This window comes from Ischnura elegans, chromosome 12, assembly GCF_921293095.1.
Source record: "Ischnura elegans chromosome 12, ioIscEleg1.1, whole genome shotgun sequence".
Classification (NCBI taxonomy): domain Eukaryota; kingdom Metazoa; phylum Arthropoda; class Insecta; order Odonata; family Coenagrionidae; genus Ischnura; species Ischnura elegans.
Window position 1 is genome coordinate 88391406 of NC_060257.1, and position 23967 is coordinate 88415372.

Genomic DNA, 23967 nt, shown 5'->3' on the forward strand with positions numbered 1-23967 from the left:
GGAAGGGTGCAATGTGTCTTAATTCTAATTCAACTTAAACGAAAAACGGCCAAAATAATTCTATTTCAACAAACAGATTTAAACGAAAAACGGTCAAATGAGAAAATTGCTTTAAAATGCAATCTCATCAGATTTATTCTTTGATGTGAGCCAGCAGAAAGTTACAACTAAAAGGGAAATAGATATTTATAAATATTATTTTTATCTTGTCAACCACTATATCTAGCTGAAGTTCTTTTGAAAAAAATTCCTTCCTGTATAATAGATACTGAAATCGTAATAAAAAGAACTGATAGGACTAGAGTGTGAAAAACTTTGATGACTGAAATAAAGCAAAATAGAATATATTTCGGGCGTTGGAAGCTTAGCCTTTGCAGATGGAATATTTGTTTGCATGCCAATGGTCGCGCGAACCCCAGCGCCATTCCGAAATAACGCGGAGGTGTCGAGAGCAAAAATTAATTCTGCGCGAAGGAAATAAAGCGAAAAAACAAGAGAGGTTCTGTTGATTAACACCGCAACTGTTGGTTCTTTGACTTCGACGACCTCTGCCACCGCAATGCGCCATAGCAAAATCTAGTTAATATTCGACCATCGACTTCCGAGTGAAACTAGGTCCCTTTCTATCGCATCCCTCCAAAATAGGCCACTTTGTTCCGACCGGATTAAGGGTGGTGCGCCCGAATTTACCCCCGTTTTCACCCCCTTCGTTGTCCCTCGGAACCAGTCATCTCTGCTGACTCTATAAACACAAGGCAGGATACTCATTAATAATAATGATAATAATAAGATGTCTTTATTCGGGCAAGGTTGAGACTAAGAAGTCCCCTCTTGCACCTAACCCTTCGATAGCGTCAATGCAAACATATTTAAAAACGGTATGTAAACGTTTACAATACAAAAGATATATAATAAACGCTATTTGTGAAATGTCAAGAAAGATGAAGAAGTATGTATGAAAATTGTGTGCTAAAAAAAGATGTCTGTTTGTGGGAAAAAACGTGAGGATAAGGGTATAGTATAAAGGTATTAACTCATAACGGTATATACGTAGGATAATTCACCAAGTATTTCCCATAAATATGGGCTGATAGGTACCCAGTATCCATACATATTAAGTTGGTAGCATTTCGGTCTATGTCTGCACTTAGTGCAGTCACACTTTAGGGTCTATCTCAGTCTTACCAAGTGCTACAGGGTTTGGGTTTGGTGCGTTTGACGCCGAATCTTTGCCCGCACAATTTACATTTGATCCCATTGGTGAAGCTCGACATTATGTTGAGTTGCGGGCATAAAACGTGTAAAAGCAAACCAAAAACAGCCCGTCCAAAAAACGGGAGGCACACCGTGGCAAGCCGCAATTCATTCCTGTCTCCCCACTGCAGTGGTTTTCCATTGCAAAACTCTAGCAATCAGCAACAGGTGCAAACACTATGACAGTCAACGGCGCAGCTACGATAGACGACATTGTAAGGTAGCGCCGCAGAGTCAATGTGGATCTGGAACAGGCAGGTTGGCAGTTGGTATTTAAGATATTAGACTATAGCAGAATATTTTCAAGTCGTAGCTGATTTGAATAGTGATTACTAAAGGATCCACAAAATACCATTTTTTATTTATTTAAAGGTAATTTTTCCTATTTTTATTAAATAGGAATTGCAGATTACGTATGTGAATGTAATGCGACACTGTGCAATCTTGTATCTGTGCATGTACCATCTGATTTGCTTTAGCGTTCGTCGCAGCAATTTATAATCTTTCAGTCATCTAAATACCTAGTCGTATATTCTAGGATACCACACCCCAACAATCTAGTTTTTAATAGATATTCACCTGCAATTTAAACAACCGCTAATATTGAAGAAAGCAAATGTATGCCTTAAAGAAAATTGATTTTAAAAATGGTAGGTATTGCAGTCCATCTCGTTAATGTACGGCGGAATACTCGTTGGAATTGGAGTTTTATGAAATTGTGGTATGGAAAAAATATGTACTGTGAAAATGTATTAGTCGAAGTTATTTAGTGGCGCCATCTTCCACTTCCTATCGGAGTGTTAGTGTCTCATCACTTCCCCCCACAGGCAATTTGTGTGCCTGTATATAGATGTATAGGAGATGGGTATATCTGATTCATGCCTAGTTGACGGCATTTTCAAGCAATGCTAGGTAGAGGGGAATAGTGAGCAGGGAATAGGCCATGGAAGAAAATATAATTCATGCTTCAATGAAATTCTGTTGCGTTCATTTCCATGAGTCCGATGTGTGATTACTATTCAGGGTACGTATGTGATTTAACTTCTAAAAAATAAAAATTGAATTTTGATTTAAATAATTATCTTTCATGTTGAAATGAATACTTTCAATTTTCCACGATTATAAAATTTATTAAGAGCTAGGTGTCAATGTCAGTACGCCATTTGCAGGCTTCTAGAAAGCATTTATTTCAATATTCCACTCGATCACGCTTGAATCTTCGGATTTTATTATATTTTATGACCCAGATCTCAAAAGTTTTCCTTTTCAGATGATATAGAACTAAAAAAAATATTAACAGAATTCGTAAACATTATTATTTGTTCCTGCCGTAATGGAAAATTTCACATTTCTATATCCGAAGCCGTAAAAATTGGTTTAAATTCTACTTATTTTCAATATTTCCGCATATAATTACGTTGATGCAATGTGGGGGTGTTATTTTGTCGTCTCTGAATGTGTTTGCTTTACGTCCCTGCGGCAAAACCACCCCCTCCAAACGCCATTCGGAAACCCGCTAAACAATCAATCACGGCCCGTTCCGTCTCCTCGCGACGCTAATCCACACCCAGCATGCACCTCGATAATCCAGCCCAATCCACGGCCGTGCTTGCCGCGGGGAGCGAGTGTCTGTCTCTCAAACCCCACTGTCAACCCAACACACCCTCACCCCCTGCCAGCCACCACCTCAAATTAATGACTGCCCGGGGCCCGTGCGAATTCTATCGACCTCAATGCCCTCCCAACCATCCTGATGGATCGCGGGTGTCTCGGAGAACGCGAGTTGTGCTTCTCCTTCTTCTTCAATTATTTATTCTCCATTGATTCTCTGTTAAACAAAGGGGCTGAACCTTTGTATTAAACCAGTCCTCTTAATAACTATTCATCAAAAATTATAAAATTATTGAAATCTAAAATATTTGGTTAATGGTGCTGGTGCTTCGCAAATAGTTCATCTTCTTCTTTATTTATTCGTCATTAGATAATGGCAGTTAAATAATGGTGATAACTATTTTTTAATTACACCAGTCTTCGTAATAGCTGTGAGCGCGAATGATAATACTAATGAAACCCAAAATCGTATACGAAAAGACCATTTTTTTATTCCACCTTTTTTTATTTATTCATTTTTTTAAAGTACAACTAGCTTCGACGAATATTCAGACTGCGTCATCGTAAGGTATGAAGGTGTTCACCCCCTTCCACTTACTTTCTCCCTTCCCCCCCAACCTGGATGGTATATAATTATCATGTTTACGATTTTACTCTTTGTAACTGAATATGATGCCGCTGAGTCGAAACTAGTTGTACCGGAAAATGAATTAGTGGAATATGACAAAGTTTTTTCTTTTCACTTACGTTAAAATGAAATTCCATAAGGATGATCCTGGGACGATAGAGGGACTTTAAAATATTTAGTATGCATGAATTGGTTAATGTATGCATTAGTTAATACAACCTCATCCACGATGCGAGATGACAATATCACTACAGGCCACTCGGAATTCTATAAATTGTCTGTATAAGATCAATATTGATAGGTTTATCTATCCGACGTTTTGCAATTTCAGGACTTCAAACTTTTGCCGTATTAACAAAATGATTTTTTCTTTGTGGATCTTTCGCACGATTAATAATTTGGCCTTAACCGATTTTATAAATTAGTTCTGCTTCACTGGACTCAGTCAAATGGAGTCAATTATCAAATCGGAAAAGGCTGTACTCAATTGCTTTGCGATTAGAAAATGGATATCCTCATTCCAATTTTTCTCAGTTTTCAGAGAATTTTAATTCCGGCTTGCCCGCACTTCCTTTTTCACGTGTTTTAATGGATAAATGGCCATAATTTATGGTCGATACTCCTGTAAATGTATAATTTAATGTATATTAGTCAATAAAACAAAAAGTTACCTGTTTAGAGTTAATTTTTCCGTTATCTTTTTATATATGCGTCGTTAGTCCTGTGAGACTGTATCAACAGTACTCATGATACATTATAATTGGCAATCTAGAGGGCTCTCGATTTTGAGATTTATTATCTCCTCCATCGCTGCGCTGTATTTAACGTCTTTTTTTTCCTCTGTCCGTAGGCTCTGCAGTTTTTTGTCCCACCCCTTCCAGCGTCGGTGATTTCTTGCTGCGGGCTTATGAGTGGTGTACTGCAGTTCAATCTCTAACAAGGCTAATTAAGGTAAGTCAACCTTTTTCCTCAACAAATAGTATTTTTTTGTTTTGGGTGATTTACGAGGTGTTTTAGGGACCTCATGTATATGCGCTTGCATTAATGCTTCAAAATGCTCCATTCCGAGGAATACGACACTGAAAACAATTATTTTTTTCTTTTTTATTTCACGAATAATATTTGCACTGCTTCTGTGAAGGCACGCATTATATCCCACTTATTATTTCACCGATGGGCAACAATTTTTATGTCTTACATACTTTCAAAATTTCTCAACAGTTAGGCTGATGATTTCAGTACTACGGTGCTTTTTTGTTTTTATTTAAGTTTTCTTGTGGTCTTTATTACTCGCTTAGTACGATTTTGCCTTCAATTTTATTTCTCATACCACTAGGCCATAATTATCCAAGGGAAGTTAGGCATAGAAGAGCTATTACTCAAATGCAGTGAAAAGAGAAGAGAACGTGAATCATTGAGAACTTTTATGGCATTACAGAATACTTGGATACCGCATGTATAAATAATTTTTATCTAAAAAATTCTTAGCACTGTCATTATGTTCGGTTTCAGCTTCGAACTAAATTTATGTAATATTTTCGGGAAAAAATACATAGGACGATATTTTCTAAATTGCAATTTGTGGGTGCAGAAGTGTTGAGAATGTTTCTATTTCAGTCCAATCTGCTTGGGTAATTATAATAGATTTTGGGTAATTGATAGGTTGTTCTGTAGTCAGGAGGAAGTTGAACCTCTTAATGGAGCCTTTATCCCATATATCGCCACTAGGTATATCCGGAATTGTTTCCAGAATATTCAGAAAATAGAGGATAGAAACGTGTATGAAACGTCTTAGGCTCTCCCGGCGTATCAGGTGCAGAAAAGTGTCTCGGGTTTTCTTCCGGTTGATGTTTTCACGTGGGAGACATGGAAACATGGTAAACATCAACCAGTGGAAAACCCGAGAAACTTTTCTGCTCAGAGGATAGAGACCATTCACGAAACGCCACCGAAGTTAAGGAATCATCACGCTTACGTGAAGGACAAACTTGTACTCTGGGAGCATGCATATCGAATACCGTGTGATTCGGGGAAGTTAACATAGGAGAGACTGACCAAACTATATAAACCAGAGTGAAAAAACATAATCGGTGAAATAGGTTAGGCTATCCCGTAAAATCCAACGTTTTTCGTATTGGCCGTAATGATTATCGTAAAGTATGTCACCATTTGAGTAATAATTCATATCGAAACTCAGGTATGGACAGAGAAATTAATTTTCTTATTTTAAGTTGGCGAGAAAAACGTTGTCTTTAATTTTTTAATATGTAATATTATTATTGAGGAGAAGAAACTTGAAATTTATTGATTAAGATAGTAAAAGTACAATGAATTCAAAAAATTAATGTTTGGTGATTTGTTATTTTTATAATTCGACAACGTTCACAGGGCGTATATTCCTCTTTGAGTCAAATACCACATCCCTGCACAGAAGAAGTTAGTTATTTTTCATTTGACTACCAAAATATTCATTAGAAATAATTTTTACGGCAAAATAACGTTCGCAGGGTCTGCCAGTCCAACATACATAGATTCTCGTTTTCTCCACCTCGTCCCACTCCCCTCTTCTTCTGCTGTTCGCATAGTTCACCACGAGTTGAGACAGCATCCCCTTCAATTCCTCGCTTTCTTCGGAAAATAAAAAAAAAGAATTGGGGCACTTTGGCTCTCAAACACCGGAAGACTCCTTCGAAAGCAATCAGTCGGCCGTAGACGAGTTGAACTAAGGCTAAGAGAGAGAGAGGGTTTCCGAGGGTTGGACGATTGGAGATCCCAGTTTATCCGATCAATAATACCTACAACCCCAAGGATTCCGTTCGAAGTCCTTCAATTGCCTTCAGTTAAAAAAAAGAAATGAAAAAGAAATTCTCATTTCGTCTCGATACGCAAGGTAGTGGTGGGGTGGGGGTAAGTGGTCCGTAACAACAACTTCCGTTTGCTTAGGAACATTGTTGCCACCCCCATTCTTTCATTTCAAACAAAGATGAGCGCAGGTATCTCTTCGAAAGAAAGAGGGCACTTCAACTGTTTGTGGAGAGAGAGAAAGAGAGGAAAAACAAAAGAAAATCGGACTGCGAGCCGTCGCATACACGAGAGTTGGATGGTTGTTTTTTCATAAAATGATTTCTCTACGGTGGAACTTATTGGAAGCGGAGGAAAAAGCCTGATAAGAGGGCGACTTGCATTTCTCGTATTAAAAGCTGCATGAAATGAAAAAGATGAAAGATATCGTGCTCAGCTAAAAGATTAGAATACCTTTCGAGAACGGCTTACTTTGTGGAGTAAAGTGGAGGTATTTGAAGAGAAGGGCGGCATCTGTCGGGGACAATTGGAGCCGATATGACCGCAAAAGAAAATTTTATCCGGCCAGGATTTTGTTCAGAGCTCTCCAATCCATTCGAATCAATTTCTTTGATTTGATTTCCTTTTGCAATTCCCTTTGTGAAATATGTTAGTCGTCGGAAACATACATCTTAGTGAGCCATTAAGAATTAATTAAATAATGGTCCTAACAACGAGTTATATCATCCACGACCAATGGAATGGTTCACGAGGGCCCTCGGCTGAGGCAGAAATGAATGTTAGCTCCGATGGTGTTTCCACTTTTAAGATAATGCATTGTTTTACATAATTTTTATGAAATTCTGCGTTCTAATTAAACAATGAAATGTTTTCAAGTTTTATTTATAAGGTCTATAACGGAAAAGAAACTCGTTTCCGAGTTATTATCGTTCTTCTCTGTCATGGTCACCGGGATAGGAAAGCTGAAATAATAATAACAATAATAATAATATAACTTTATTCCATTTACATTCAATACATTACATTAGAACATACTTAAATAATTATGGAATATATAGGTACCCCTTATTGAATAGTTATGGGGCTACCATCTTAAACTTTTTACATAGGTCTGGTGCTAGCACACATGAGAAGTGTAATTTCTTTGCATTCAGTTATTTGTTCTCTTGCCGATTGCATTCATTATTACAAAATGTATTTTAAATATTTGCACAAGGATAACTATTTTACTTATATAAACGCATAATTACATGCATAGAGTATACAATACACCTTTTATTGTAAACTTTTTAAGCCACCTTTCTTAGTAGAAACTCTACTTCCTCTCACCTCATAAGCCATTTTTTTTTTACAGCGGATGCAAATCGCCATCTTTTTTCCGAGTTTGCTACATTACTCGGCAACATACTAAACAATTTAGGCCCTAAGTAGTTGTATGATTGTCGATAAATTTCAGTCGTCGGCCTAGGTATATGGAAGTTTCTCCAAGAGCTGATGTAATAAGTTTGTGGTCTGGCCTTTTCACCAATACGGTTATAGAAAACTTTAAGGACTTTATAAATGCATAAATGCCTTAGTGGGAGGACATCTAATTTTTTGAATAGAGGAAATGAGTGGCTTTTCCTATACGATCGCGTTATAACCCTGATAACCCTTTTTTGCGCCACTATCAATGGTTTAATGTTGATAAAATATGCTCCACCCCAGCAGGCTATTCCGTATTGCAATCTTGAATTAACGAGAGCATAATATACCATTTTTAACACTGATTCAGGGCATATGTATCTGAGGAAGTAGAATTTTCTTACAATGGAAATCATTTCTGATTTTAATTTATTTATGTGAGACTTCCATTTACAATTTTGGTCAAAATATATGCCTAAATATTTTATGTGACTAACCTGTTCGATCAAAATACATTTATCACAGGAGGTAACATTATCTTTTATAAAATTTGCACATTGATAGTATAGTTTACTTTTGTTTGAGGTAGATTTACTCATGCTAAACATAATATGTTCCGTTTTTTCACTTAACAACATATAATTAGCCGAAAACCACATATTGAGTGATAAAAGATCACTTTGTATGTGTTCATATAGATCATCAACACTATTAACAGAATAACTTAGTGCAGTGTCATCTGCGAATGACGTTAATTGACCTTTAAACCTGCCAGTACATAAATTGTTTACATATATTAAAAACAGTATGGGTCCCAACACAGAACCCTGTGGCACACCACAGGTGAGTCGAATCTTTTCACTGTAGCAATTTTTGAGACGCACACATTGATCTCGATCACAAAGATAACTTTGAAACCAATCATATGCGGTTCCACGTATACCCGCTTCCCATAATCGATTCATTAGTATGTTATGATTAATGGAGTCGAAAGCCTTTGGTAATGTCTACAAATAAGCCAGCAACTCTACAGTTCTTATTCAGTCCGTCGTTCAGCTCTGAACAGAATTTTAATAATGCATCCTCTGTACTCTTACCACTCATAAATCCAAATTGGTTTTTATTGAAAAAACTATGCTGATTAAGAAATTTAAGAAGTCTGACTTTAACAACTTTTTCTATTATTTTAGCAAATACAGATATTGGTCTGTAATTATTTACGTTCATTTCATCACCTTTTTTAAAAATTGGTATCACTATTGCAGTTTTAATTGTTTAGGAAATATTCCAGTATACATACTTAGATTGGCAATATGGGCAAGGATCTCCGAAATATTTGCATTTACTGCTTTAATAACTTGTGCAGAAATATTATCAACACCTTTAGATTTTTTTAGACTTTAATTCCTTAATAATACTGCTTATTTCTTTCGCATCAGTAGGAACAAAAAACAGTGAGTCAATTGAATTGGAGGTTGGGAATATTTCTTTGTATTTATTCGTATTACTTTCAAAATAATTGTTGTGGGTCAATGCTTGAATTACTTTACCATAATGTGAACTAAATTCGTTTACAATGTCCTGGCATTCAGTGACAACGATACCATTACTAGTTCTAATTTTTACATAATTCTCATTTCCTTGCTTTCCTCCCGTGAGTGAATCTAAAATGCGCCATTGAGCAGCTGTATTATTGACATTACTATTAAAAAAGGTCCCTGTAATACTTTTCTTTGTGCTTTTTAATATCATATTCTAATCTTTGCGTGTACTATACGTAGTACCTATTTATTTTTTTCATTTTCAGGGTGTTTCCTCATTTTTTTATACAGAAAATTTCGCCTAGAAATTCTCCCGCACAAAGCGTAAGTCAACCATGGCTTTTTCATCCCTCCTGATCTGTTACTGTCTGAGACGTATTCAGCTTTTTCAATGCAGCATTTCAATTTATTTATAAATATTTCATAGGCTTCATTGACATTTTTTGTGAATAAACATCATTCCAGTCGCATCTTAGCGCACTATTATTTAGATGGTTAAAGTTTATCCGGCAATGGCTTCGATAAACTCGTTCGTATATGTTAATGGGTACATTAATATTTAAAGAACATGATATAGCATGATGGTCTGTTAAACCCCAATCGTTCGCTTTTCCCTCATACTTATAGTTATCTCTTCTTCTGCAAAAAATATGATCTATACATTACTACCCGTTTTGATAATTCTAGTTGGTACTCAAATAAGCTGGTCCAGTCCATGACTAGCCATAAGAGTTTGATATTCTAAGGAAATATCGTTGGGTTGTAATATACATAAATTAATATCACCAATTACAATCAAATTTCTCTCACGAGAGATGGTTAATACATTCTCCAATTCACTCAAAAAATGTTCAACAGGGTTAAAATTAAGTCTGTATACACCAATAATGCTTATCCGAGGAGAATCATTTATCCCTACTGATATTTTAACCATATCAGCAGTTTTTAATTCACCCAGATCAATAGAAAAACACTCATAAGTATCTGCTACATATGTAATAACTCCTCCAGCCCTGTAGTTGTTATTAAACACATCAAAACTCCGATAGCCAGTTATTTGATACATAGATACTTCAGTGTCATTGACCCAAATTTCTGTCAAAACTATTACAGCGGGTTTTATATCGAGATTAACTAGTTGAAATTCAAATTTATCAAAATTAGCTCTTAGACTTCTTATATTTTGGTGCAAGACAAAGATCCTGCCACCATTAAATCCACTATCATTAACTCTCTGCATTTTGTTAGTTAAGATAGGTTGAAGACTTACGTAACTCACTCACAGAATGCTTACAGTTTCTCCAGGTCATCAGAGGATTTCAGAGTGATTACTTGATCATTCTCCTTCTTCCTCATGAGTATTGTCCCATGCCTTAGCCATATATATTTGTATCCCTTTTCTATCTTCGCAAGACGCGCAGCAGCGAAGAGTCTCCTCCGACCTGGACTCAGGCTCTCGTTTATGTACACCGGAGTATCGGTCGCCAAGCCCAGGTGCCTTGTGGAGAAGGTCCTTTTCACTCTCCTCTTTTGAAGAATTTCTTCTTTTGTATACCTATGGACGAATTTGACTATGATACCTCTCGTTCCGCCTTCAAGTCCGTTCTTTCCCAATCGGTGGCATGTGTTCACCATATCGTCGGTTATTTTAACACCAAGGGCGTCCCCCACACTTCACGATTTCTAAGGTGTTTTCATTTGGTTGTTGGGGAATGCCGTGTATTTCAAGGTCATTAACGCGAGAGTATTGCTCTTGGTCGTCTAACCTCTTTTCTAATTCACTCACTCGAGATTTGAAGCCAACATTTTCTTGCCTAAGCAAGTCTATTGTCGCTAAATATTCAGCAATCTGCGTTAGTTTTCTTGAAGCACTTTAGTATGTTCATCTAATCTATTGTGCACAAACTCAATAGCCTTGTTCAAGTCCAATTCCATGCGTTTCCTGTCCTCTTTAGCTTCTTCTAGAAGGTTTATAATATGAGAGATACTAGCAGTGTCCGTATCCGCCAGTGGAACTACTGACATGCTCTTACGATTTTCCGCAGTACAGGTCGGACAACGCCACCGTTGCTTCTCAGCGCTAATATACTCGATATCCTCTTTGAACAAGTGAACACAACTTGCGTGACACTGGGTTTGACATTCACTGCAGGTAATCCTTAGCTGGCGTTTAAGTACACTCACATTACATACACTGCAATTAGCCATTTTAAACTGCGGTTTCCACTTAATATTAGTAACTCGAGCTTCTAAATTGAGTAGGAAGTTATCCTCGTAATTGAATGCACTTATACTCTGGACGCAACTGAACACATATCTCTGAGGCACCTGCCTGTCTCAAGCGAAGCACCAGCCCACGTCTGTCTCGCGTGGAAGCTCAACCATGACTGACTGTAGTAGAAATTGTAGTCAGGCGTCGTTTTGTAGAATTTAAGTACACTTACCAGTACAATTATCACTTAGCCCTCTTTGTATACATGATTTAAAGTATAATACTGATCACCCTCGTTAGAAAATGCTCAAGTTATGTTATATGTGGCCCTGATGATGTTAAGGGATAAATACTTCTAAAAACTGAATTACAGCCAACGCCATAAATTGTGTGAATTGTAACATAGATAGTAGAGTAAAAAACATAATTTTAAACGGCAATTATGCAGTTATAAACTTCATAAAATGGCTATCATCTTAGGCTAACACTGTTCTCGAAACCTATGTATTCTAAAGAGTGATTACTTACTTCCCGTAGAAAGTACTCTTAACCATACTTTACCCGATTTAATTTATACTCCCTCCCTACTTCTGTGCTGCCTCTGACTGTTACACTACTCTTAATCGAAGTAAAAGTACCTCCTGCTCTCTTTCCAAGTGCCAAAATAAGCCTCTGAGAGGAACTTAAAATACATTATCTTATTAAAGTATACCGGGACTAGCCACGGTGATAACTTTTTACGGAGTCACCCGCAATGCAAAAATAGTGCGAAAATTCCACAGAGGAAAAATCATTTGCCTTGACCGGGATCCCGGTCAAGGCGAATGATTTTTCCTCTGTGGAATTTTCGTATATCTTGTTTATGGACAATTGTCATGTCAATAATTGTCTCGTTATTTAGTTATCTTTTTCAACTATATGATGGATTACTCTAGATTTTTTCATTCATGTATGTCACGTATAGAAAATATTGATGCCAAATCAAAAGTCTACCAATCTATCAAACGTCATTACCACTGAATTACTAAATTTCTACGCTGAAATACATGAAAAGGTTTTCGGCATTGTTTGAAAAGCTCTGGAAAAAAATGGAGTGCATTCTCAGGGCTAAAACTTATACTGCAAGTAGTTTTTTTGAGTATTCAACTCAGAAATAACACTTTATTAGTGAGTCTCGTTTCCTTCATAAACATTTATGACGTTAAATAGTTAGTATTGACAAATTTGGGAGTTTTTGCGGAAAGATTTTGACTGACTGTCTTTTATGATGGAATATTTTAAAAATTGTTTCCAAAAGTTCTCTTCATGATGAACACACTGGTTTTTTAATAACTCTGATATCTTTTTAAATAGCTTCCAAATTAAACATTATGCAAACAACGTTTTTCATCAAAATTTGCCCATCCGCCCTTTTCAAAATGGCAGCCAAAAAAAAGTATGGCTTGTAAATTTTTTCAAATGGTGTTTTGTGATTGTCTACATGTAGGGAAACAACGATAAAGAAATCAGAATAATTAAAAATGTTGAGCAACATTGCCTGGTTGATTTGAAATGGATTGACCCTACCCATAGCATAAATATGAAATGTATTTATCAATAGTGGGATCCGGGTTTAGACGAAACTTAGTGGCGCTAAGACTGAACAATAACTGACGATTGTTTTAGGAACAGAGAGAAAATAATGTAAAAATGTACTTTTTTCCCCAACCTGAAAATATCTAATGGCATTCGCATATCTAAAATGATTCGGCATTTTCCTCAATGTATATTATTATTTAACTCGCATTGATATCGTTACTTGGCTCGAAAAATTTTTTCGCACAATTGTGCATTGCGGGTGACTCCCGTAAAAGTTATCGCCGTGGCTAGTCCCGGTATACTTAAATTCGAAAAATTTAGCTAATCATTACCCGGTTATTGCATGAAGGCGATGGATATAACGTTGTAGCGTATTTTACGATCGACTTCAAGGTTAAATATTTTTCCTCAAAAAAAAAAGGAAAGCGTGACAGCATATCAAAACAAGCAGCGAGAAAACTCGTTTTTCAAGTTATAAATTGAACTAAATATTTCAGAATATTCCACATCGTGTGCAGACTGGGCGAAATGCCAGGGTCATATTTATTATTTGATTCACACGGTACCCGATTTGCCTTTCATCGAAGGTCGCGAATCCCGTGCTAATCACCTCATAAATTCACCACGCCATATGCATACACACGAGTAATCTTTATGTATTTTTTTTATTTGCGTTCGTAGTGCATACTTATCCTCTTATACAGGCTTTACTAAGCTGAAGGAGATTTTACTTCTTTTGCATCGAGAATAGAATTTTTCTATGAAATATTAGGTGCGCAGCTAAGTTCCCGCTGTTTTTTGAACGAAAATGCAACTTTATCGTGAAAAAATTGTTATAAATGAATCATTCAAAGTAGTGTCCATCGCTAGCTACAACTTTTCCCGATCAATGTGGCAGAGGCCAATACTGTTACGGTATAAGTGTTAATTTTTTGAGGCTACCCACGAATTATGCCATTTTTTGGTGTCTTTGTATGAGCGCAACTACAGATCAGCCAGACTATGTGCCATATAACAGAACAAGTAATAACCGGACGGATTAATATCTCAGGAATACAGCGGGGGGTGGGGGGGGGGGGTCAGGATTTCCCATTTGAGCGTTTACAGGTAGGTTTTAACGGGTTTTGCGACGCGGGGTCGAGCGTTGTCATGCTGTAGACTCACTTAGAATCATAAGGAATCCAAGATCCTTGCTTTTGTATAAGTCCCAACGCATTCATTCGCTTGAAAATTGATTGGTGGGTAACTCCTAACGCATAAGCAAGCTCTTTTTGAGTTTGATACTGATCTTCATCGAGCAATGCCTCCAATTCAGCGTCCTCGAGCGTTTTTGGTCTTCCGTCAGCATTGGAATGACCGTCTTTGAAGCGACGGAAGCAATCACGGCACGTTGTTTCACTTAGATCAGCATCTCCGTAAACTTTTTGGAGCTCTCGATACACTTCAGCCTCGGTTTTATTCGAAAGAAAGAAGAAAATGAACACTCCCCCGCAAATGACGGTTACCTGGCACAAACGCGGACATTTTCACGCAACAATAAGGATATGAGCGTTTCTACGCGTCACTGACTGACCGTTACACCCTGTTTTTGTTCGTGTATTTCCCCTTTGACTTAATACAAATCAATTTAGGAACTTTCTGGAGGATTCCACGAAAAACAAGTTAGTGAAAGCATGCACTGGCTTTGGTACCACCCTCTGACCCCAGTAGAACCGGAGATTTTAAACTTCAAAGTCGTCGTCACTGACTGACAAAAATGAAACTCCGTTTTGTGACGTTGTCACATTTCTTCGCATTGCTCTGAAATTATGCAAGATAAAGAAAATCCACGAAATACGTAAAATAGTTCTAAGTGATACCCAAACGTATGCAAAATCGGGGACAGACGGGAATTGTCACTGACTGACACATGTGATTTGATGCGTGTTAACTTTTCTTTTTCATGGAATGAGCATTGCAAAATATGTGTATATTGAACACAGAAATTTATTTAAAAGAAACAATACAGTTGCATAGCCAGGGGTATGTCCAGGGGGTCCGGACCCCCCCACCCCCGAAATTATTTTCACAAAAGAAAAAAACAATTATTTTCCTTCAGAAAAAAGTGTTAAAATTAGTTTAGAACCCTCTACCTAGTACCCTGTTTTTAAAACATTTTCCCCCTGTGTTAGACCCCCCCTGAACGAAATTCCTGGCTACCCCACTGAAACATAAGCACATAGTACCTATGTATTTTATCCAGTAATTTTGCTTCGATTTCTATATTCTCGCTTAAAATGGTGAGTACTCCTAGCACTATGATCTATTGCGTAAGGAGACATCTTAATTATATTTATAGCAACTAACTCCACATGGTGAACAAAGAGTGTGATCCGAATGGGTGAAATGCCGTGCCACTGTTAGTCCAGCATTTCATTGGAGGCAGAAATGCCGTGTACAGGGATCTCTGCAAATTTAATTTTCATGCTGTTTTAATTACACACTCATACTGCATTTACTACAGGAGAACCCGACTTAAAAGCTTCCCAGGTCATGTTTCTGCCTTTGCCCCCAACTACATCAACACCACCCTTTCCATGATCTGTTACGACTTCATTGCCGCTCTCTATTCTTCCTGTTTAATTCCTCGCGTTCACCTCTTTACTTTTTCCTCTCACGATGCTCGCGCTGTCTCTCTGCTCCCGTCTTTGCCATCTTAATAAATCCTGACATATGTTACAATTAAGGATTTCAGATCTCAACAATCATTCTGCTCCTATGTTTCACAACAAACGTACCGAAGCGACGCGACGACAATGAAGGTGACGGTGATACACGGCATGCCGAAGTCAACAATTGGCGAAAAAATAAAATATTCCGCTGCATAAACAAACAATTTACCAAGAAAAATAAAACTGATATAACATTATTACTCGAGGAACATATTATGCCACGAATTTAGTGTACCAGTCGGGGCCAATGAAGCGCACGCACCAAAATTTGAAGCTTGAGCAATACCACAGGTTAAAATGTCAGTCAGTGACGGCCCTCAGGAACAAAAACGGTGAATGCTGGGGAATTTTTTTATTCTGATCTTTCATCCTTGGGATGGACTTGATTTGGATACGAAACGATTTATCTCCCGCATCCCTCGATTTTGGTCAGCGGAAAATAATGTATGTCAGTCGTCACTGACTGACACCAAAACGACGCACTGTTGCGTTACATTCCTCTGCATGACCATGTGGCTTTCAAGTATTGATGACATGGATTGGTAAGACACAGTCATGATTGGGGAGAATGGTTAACTGTAAATTTTCATAGAAAAATCTTATCTTAGTTGCGAAATCTTCAGTAATATAATGGCTCTGTAAACGGAATCATTTGCTCATGTGATACGAGAGCTCAATTCCGCGGCGTTTTCGTAAAAAATGGTTGGAGTATGGGGAGAAACAGGTACGGATTATTAAAATTTGGAATATTTACACCATGTCAGGACTTTGAACGGCCCATTTACCTCAAATTGAATTTTTGAACCCTAGTATGACAGTTACGTAGAAACGCTCATATAACGCTAAAAAAAACTCGCCATTGTTGTCGAGCAGTTATTTTACCAAATGTCTGAGCTTGGTTCGTGAGGTTTCCGATACGTCAGAATCGACCAGTAATCACTGCTAGAGCCATCTGTTAACAAAGAGCCGGAACTTAGTTGCGCACCTAATATATTTCTTCATTAACATTTATTCATGATATTTTCCTTCATATTGTCATATCCAGGGCTGCAAAATTTACTTCTCATTGTTCCATAAAAATGTACAAGTGCAAAATGTACCCATCACAGAGTAACGGCATCATATAATTAAGGAAATGGATTCCCAAACGATGAGTCGAAAGTCAGTTCTCTCTGTAACAATAATATATCTTATTAACTATCTAATAGTTTTCAATATGGAATAATTTTTCTTGTTTTCGACGATTTTTATCTTACGAAGTTCGTACATGCCCTTTATTTTACTGAATTGAAGGAGCAATTGCATGCCTGTTCTAAATGAATGAAGTAAGAACAGTTCCTCATGAACTTAGTTGGTCTTTGACGAGCGAAATAATAAACGATAGAATGAAATTTTCAAGATGCAAGTAAATTATATGCAACGGTGAACTCTAAACTCACCGAAAATTTCGAATACTACGCGAATACGTCACGATGTGAGACCGGTTTGGCTGGATTGATACGTCCAATTTACGACCGTCACCTTGTAGTTGTAATTCGGGCATCCATTTATGCAACTGCATTCGTTTCTATGGGAACGGGCAATAAGGAGGAGGGGTTTCCGCTTTCGTTGGGTCGCGAGATATCATCAAACAAATGAGTGCTCCCATCCGAAGCGCAAGTGGGGGTGCATGTTGTTGACCAAAATGGCCGCCGCCGTTCCCTTGGTGATTCGGCACTTTCCCCGACCGACCATAACGCTTTTATGGCCATGCTAATGAGCGAGGCCAGCGATGAAATATGCTCTTCGTTAGCGCTCATCTTTCGCAGGCGATCACCCGGGACGAGGACCCAGTCAAATGCAATCATTCCCCTCCGGTCCCATTAGACCCTGTCGAAGTTTAGCGCCCAATGGAAGGATGGATACAGTTCTTCAGAAGCAATTCATTGGGGTTCTATGAGGGAACATCCCTCCAGCTCCACGATTCATGTACAAGTTGACGCATTATTTCTAGATTGTCACAAACCTTTCGACACGGTAGCTCACAACAAACTTATACAAATTTCAGTCTTGCGGGTTAAACGAAACAGTAGTAGGTAAACTGGGAACGGACTTCATGAGTGATCGAGAAAAAAAAAGTAGTTGTTGACGGAATGTATTGAATATCACAGCAACCCTTTATTTTTCCAGCTAAAAGTTCGAAATGGTGGAGTTAAAAATTCGGTAATATTATTATATTATATCAGATATCAATCTGTGAGAAATGAATTTTTATCATTATTATTTTCCTCAACATTTCTGTAGCTAGATACTTGCGTCCAACATCAGCCTGCTCAAAAAATATAACCTATTTTTCACTCGTTTGAATTTATGAACAATCGTCGACTAACATACCTAGAAAGTAAGATATAAGAATTGTTTATTGCTCGTAAAAATATTAACGGAAATAATTCTAGTACGGTGGGGGTAACTTTGGCCCAGAGACGTAAAAAGATTCATAGCTCTGTATTTTTCCATTTGCATTGAGCCATCGAATTAGTTCTTGCATCTGTCGACAGGTGACAGTTATGACTCATCATCTGATGAAGTCTAGAAAAGAATTTTGAACATTAGCTTGTTGATACATTGTAACTATTGTAGTACATTTTTCCTAATAAGGATATAATAGTTTTTGTTTTTCATTTTTACCCGAGCATAATAAATTTACAGGTAAAATTCAAGAGCAATTGGAAAAAATCTACTACCTATGAGGTATTTTGTGTGAAGTACCTTCGCCACAACTCATGGTTTAGAACTAGATTTGTCTGCTTTTTCTTAGAGTAGGCCAAATTTAGCCCAATTCAAGTTTAACTTTAGCCCAAATAAAAATAAAATCTGGTTGTTAAAATAGTTAGGGGTTCAGAAAAAGCCTTAAATTGAAGTTACATGATCCGTCAATAATTTTAGCGACTTTATATGCATTGTTTTTTATTTAACAGTAGGTAAGATTGTTTGTTTCCAAGGAAGAAAGAAAATTTGGGTCAGAGTTACCCCCGTTGACGGCAATAAAAATCTACTTGAGGACTTAAAGTTGCCTGCAATCGACCTGCTTATGTGATTTGGTCATCATCAATTGGGTGCTCTCATATAATTAAAAATGTAATTTTTTACATTTCTAGATAATTAAGTTAAAGTATTAACGTATGCAAAATATGACTACACTATTCTTCAATATTCTTGCTGTTACAGAGCTTCAAAGTTCGCGAAAATTAATAAATTCTTTCGCCCCACAAGAACGCACTCTGACGTCGGAATGCGAGCAAGTAGATTCGCTCCATGGCAATAACAAAACAGTAACGACGATAGCAAACATCAACGACTGATTCATGACGTAAAGGGTGTGTCGAAAACAGTTGTAAATCGTTTAAAATTCGAGAAAAGTTGAGAAGCCGTGAAATTGAAATGTAACATAAATTAAATCAACAACCTCGTCCGCTAGCAATATAAAGCTTGGTTTGTATTTCATGTAACTACTGTCATTTACTCATTGCTTTTAATGTGTACTTGGTGCAATATTGGAATATGTGAAGTTAACGTTTAGGAGAAATGCAACAGAACATATTTGACGCCGATTTACTTAGCATACCTAAGGTCTCGAAGAGAGACAATCGGCGATTCAACAGTTGGATAGGTTCAACTGTTAATAATTTGTGAGTTTGCACTGTTGGGGCTAAGGAGACATCAGAACATGAAGTGATAACAATAATCCTATACTGTGGAAATCGCCGTAGAAGAAGAGGATGAAAAAGTAATAAGTGCTAATTGTCAAGACTGTGCTGCATCTTCCAGTATGCATACATTCTTTTAACCTGTCAATTATTCAGGATAAATATGTCATGGCTGATAATTAAATTAACATATAATGCTATGAAAAAATAAATTGTACTTAGAGCTACACAGTTTTTTTCTAAAACTGGGACAAATAGTCTACTGGCATCACGTAAACGTATTGTTTACTGGACTCACAACTATACAATTTTCAAATCGGAATTTCACGAATAATACGGAGGTTAGAGAAAAACTGCTTTCACTGTAAATTTCAGCACGAAGACTGTTTTTTTATCGCATAATCATCCATTTGCGGTGGAGTTCCCCATTTAAATCGCTTGCCATATTTGGGAACGCAAATAATTTGTAAGTGCACTCATACAAACATTTCAAAACGATTCCTTTCAACAGTCGATCATTGTCTTTTTCTTTCGTGACCCAACCGTACCCAAACATCTGACGATCGTTGGGCGTAGAGCTGTCCCAGACTGAGCCACTTCACTCCCTCCACCCCTTATCAAATCAACAAACCCCCGTCTCCCTCCAACCTTCCCCGCGGGGCAATACACACGAGCCTCCGAGGAAGTGCTAAGGGTTTGGGTCCTTGTCACGACTGCCGACGTTGATCGATCGCCCCATCTAGCGGGTGGATGGATGAAGGCAAATGGTCCATGTGTACATCGGAGAAGGGACCTGCGGCGATATATGTATAGGGGGAGTGTTTAAGGATAAGGGGGAGGGTTAGGATACGGAGGACAATTGGGGTGATGTGACGTAATGGAGTCCAAGTGCAGAGGAAAGTGGAGACTGGAGATAGTGGCGTAAGTTAAAGGAGTATATAACTGGACTCGCTTTTGCTCGAGGGGGGGGAGGGGGCTCTGCCCTCCCAGACCTCCCCGAAAAAGGCCTGCGGCCTGTTATCCGAACTACAGTCAACAGCAACCACGAATCATATTTTAAAAATGGCATTATCTGCACTTGTTAACTATTAAATTAATAACTCATAAATACCCGGGTGTCAAAGCCAACGTGATACGTGACCATAGCTTGTAAATCGTTTAACCACAGTAGTGTGAGTACTCAAATAAAGTACTAAAATCTGATTCAAGCAGCATAGTTGAATATTTTCCCGTAGGCGCAATTCATTCACTTTCGGTGAAATATATCAAAAACAATAAGTAGTTTCATACCTTATATTTCTCCGCTTTTCATTTGAATACGCTTTGATGCAAACAAATGTTTTTTCATGTGGAAAGAAGGCGTTAAGAAATCGCCGCCAGTGGATTTTGGTGGCCATTTTTTGTACTAATCCCCATACTCAATTTTATATGAATAGACAGATAAATAATTGGAAATGTAGTGTTTCCATAATTTTTCCTGGGGGTTCAGACAATTTTAGAGGGGGTCGTCACAAGACTTTTTGCCGCATCTCGTTTCATTCACCCCAAACATTTGTATGAGTGAGTGAGTGGTAGTAACCGGGCTTTATAGTATATAGATAAATGCCAAAACTCATAAATACCCGGGTGTTCAATGCTAGCATGATACCTGATCAGAGCTCGTTAATTGTCTATCTGCAGTTGTGTGAGTACTCAAATCTGATTCAAGCAGCATAGTTGAATATTTTCGCGTGGGCGCCTTTCATTCATAAATGGTGTTTTTTTATTGCAATAAAAATGGAAAATAGCCCTTCCTAATGTCCCTGAGTTTTGCTCATTGCTTTTGCTCGAAAATTTATCACGTTTTAAATAATACTACGGGGAACGTGGTAGCCTTTTGGGTAGAGCACTTGGCTTCCGATCGAGGGTCCTTGGTTCGATTCTCGGATGAATCCCACGGACAATCCCAAAAAAAATCCTCGAAGTGTGAGGTGGGCCTGAGAAGAAAATTGCCCCCCCCCCCTCTTACCCCGAATGTTCGAATTTCACACCCCTGTGGCTTAGTTCGATTTGAGCTCTACCCTCACCACTGAGTTAGTGAGTGAACAAATATTACATCTTGGTTGAATCTTTTCGGGTTTTCCTACGGGTGAGTTGCTTGTAGGCCGAAGATTTGATGGCAGAAAATTAGCGCGAACCAATCAGAGCGAACCTGCCGACTTGTGGCGCGAAGCAGACCGCTTTCTCTATAAGAGGGCACGATTTTCACATTGTCACGCGTCGAGGAAGATGGCAGAAACAGCCATAGAAACGTTGGCCGATAAGAAACTCACCCGGTGGAAAACCCGTGAAGATTTCACTCGTGTCATACGCCAGGAAAGAAAAAAATCAATGTTATTGTTAATTTAGCACGCGTTAATAGCAAAATGTTCATTTTTAAATTTGCAGTGATCTCTCCTCTTGATATTTGCCATTAGCCTTATTTTTCTTTTCGGTACACTGAGTATCTGTGAACAAGGTGCTCTTCTTACAGTTCGAAAAAACAGGCTGTTTAGGCAATATACATCATAGTGTAAAAGAAAGCCATCATAAGAGGAATGCCATTACATAAAGAGCTGTTAAAGGGTGACGGCACAGATGAAGTGTAAGATAGGAAGGACGACTATGTCCCCTCGGTTAGAGGAGCTCAGAAAGGCGAAAGACTTAAGTGGAGAGACAGAGAGGAAATTCGTGGAGATTGTAGGAGGGTAGTATATGGACGTGATTGGAGTGATAGGACGGTCTTGTTGGAAAACCTCAAGAAATAGGACATTCTTTTCTTTCTGAAACGATAAGGAGCCACGAATGGTCGTCATTCAGCTGCCTGAATCTCATATTAAGTGCCTTCTAGTACAGAAATTTTAAAACGATGTTACTTTTACTGACACTTTTGTTGATTTGAAAACATTTTCGTATTTACATCAAAGGTGAAAATTTCCACGATAAAAAATCATTTAGATTAGCAGGGACACGAACCCTAATGCCACATTTTTCTTTCTCCTTTTCGAATAATCGACTATGCTATCCAAACGGAAATCCGAAAAGATTTTTTCGATGTTCCGCCATCTTGGTTTGACACTTTAGGCGCTAAGTCTCTGGCTGATATTTTGCGGTAAGTTTTGCTCTGCAAATGCGCTACATCAAGTGAAAAAGCTACAATAATCACTAGTATTTCGCCGGTGATTTTCAACAGATTTTTCCCATTATTCTCTATACTTCTATTAATGTATAAACTTCTTCCTGTTATCCAATTTACTGTTGGGTTTTTTTTAATATACTATAACTGTTATATTTCCATTGGCTATAGTAAACTTAAATACCAGTATGAGTGAAGGTTAATGACTATTTTACACAAAGAGAATTTTATTTCCAGCTGAGCTGGTTGTAGAACGTAACCGTGGTGATAATATTGATAGTAATTGATAATAATTTTTCCCTGGGAAAATATGTTTCAAACATAACCTCGCGCAGCCTACCAATAAAGTAATTAAAGAAGGTTTACAGCGTGCGTTCCATAGAGTATTTTAATACATTAACGAGTTATGACCAAAAATTTCACAAAAATGTAGCCTTATGAGATTGTCAATGTTTTGGTGTCGAAGTGGGCGTGGGTTATCCTTCCCAAGCAACCCCATTCCGGCCAAACTTCGCTCCATGCTCGTAACCTCCTTCGTATCCAGTATATTGCAACCACCTTGGTGTCCTGGCACCTCGATGAGAAACCGACCCTCGGTCGTCCATCTTGAAGGAGACGTCTCTCTGGGTATGTCCCAAGACTTTCAACCCCTCCCCCCTCTCAAACCCAACCCCCTCTAATGGACTCGAAGACGACAAGAATTGAAAAACGATGTCTCCAAAACGCGGACATCATCCGCCTTAGATCCCCCTATCGGTTGGTCGAGGCATAAGGGGTCATGGAGGGAATTGAGGGACAAAGTAATAGGCATGAGGTTGAGTGGTTGCCCTGAGTGAGTGCCCGCCTATCTCCACCAGGAATCGGAAACCCGCAAAGTTTTCCTGCGCCCAACAGAACTATCAGCAATAAATCATGTCAGCATATGGCTACTGAGAGTTCGAATATGGAGAATTAGATTGAGAGATGCTGAAGGTCAAGAAGTAAAGTTAGCAGTAGATTGTAAAGTGTTGTTAGTATGTTTTCGTGCACACGACACAATCGTGGCATTCTGATTGCTAGAAAAGCGATGTTAACCCTTAATCGGGTCACAATTCAAAATTTAGGATAAAATATTCTTTCACGTCTAAGCATAGTAAGTAGAATATATTGGACACAACATATTATTTTATTTGAACACTTTGGATTGATAAATATTGAATTAAACAAAATTTCTCTTGAGATATGTTTCCCATTTCGGCTAAATAATTAAATTGCATTGGTGAAAAAGAAATTCAAAAGAGAATCCGTATTTAACATAAGACTGATAAGAATGATATGGCCTTCTTTATGTCCATAAATAATAAATTATACAAGCAAAACCAGAAAATGATTCACGTGGTAGTGATC

At 37.9% G+C, this 23967-nt stretch overlaps 1 long non-coding RNA gene across 1 annotated transcript in view; it reads left to right on the top strand.

The window, feature by feature from the left end:
- LOC124169764 overlaps positions 1-23967 on the top strand; it is a 171770-nt gene that overhangs the window by 73013 nt on the left and 74790 nt on the right. Inside the window, exon 2 of the long non-coding RNA XR_006867230.1 lies at positions 4344-4444. This is a non-coding gene — a long non-coding RNA (uncharacterized LOC124169764). The remainder of the gene's footprint in view (positions 1-4343; positions 4445-23967) is intronic.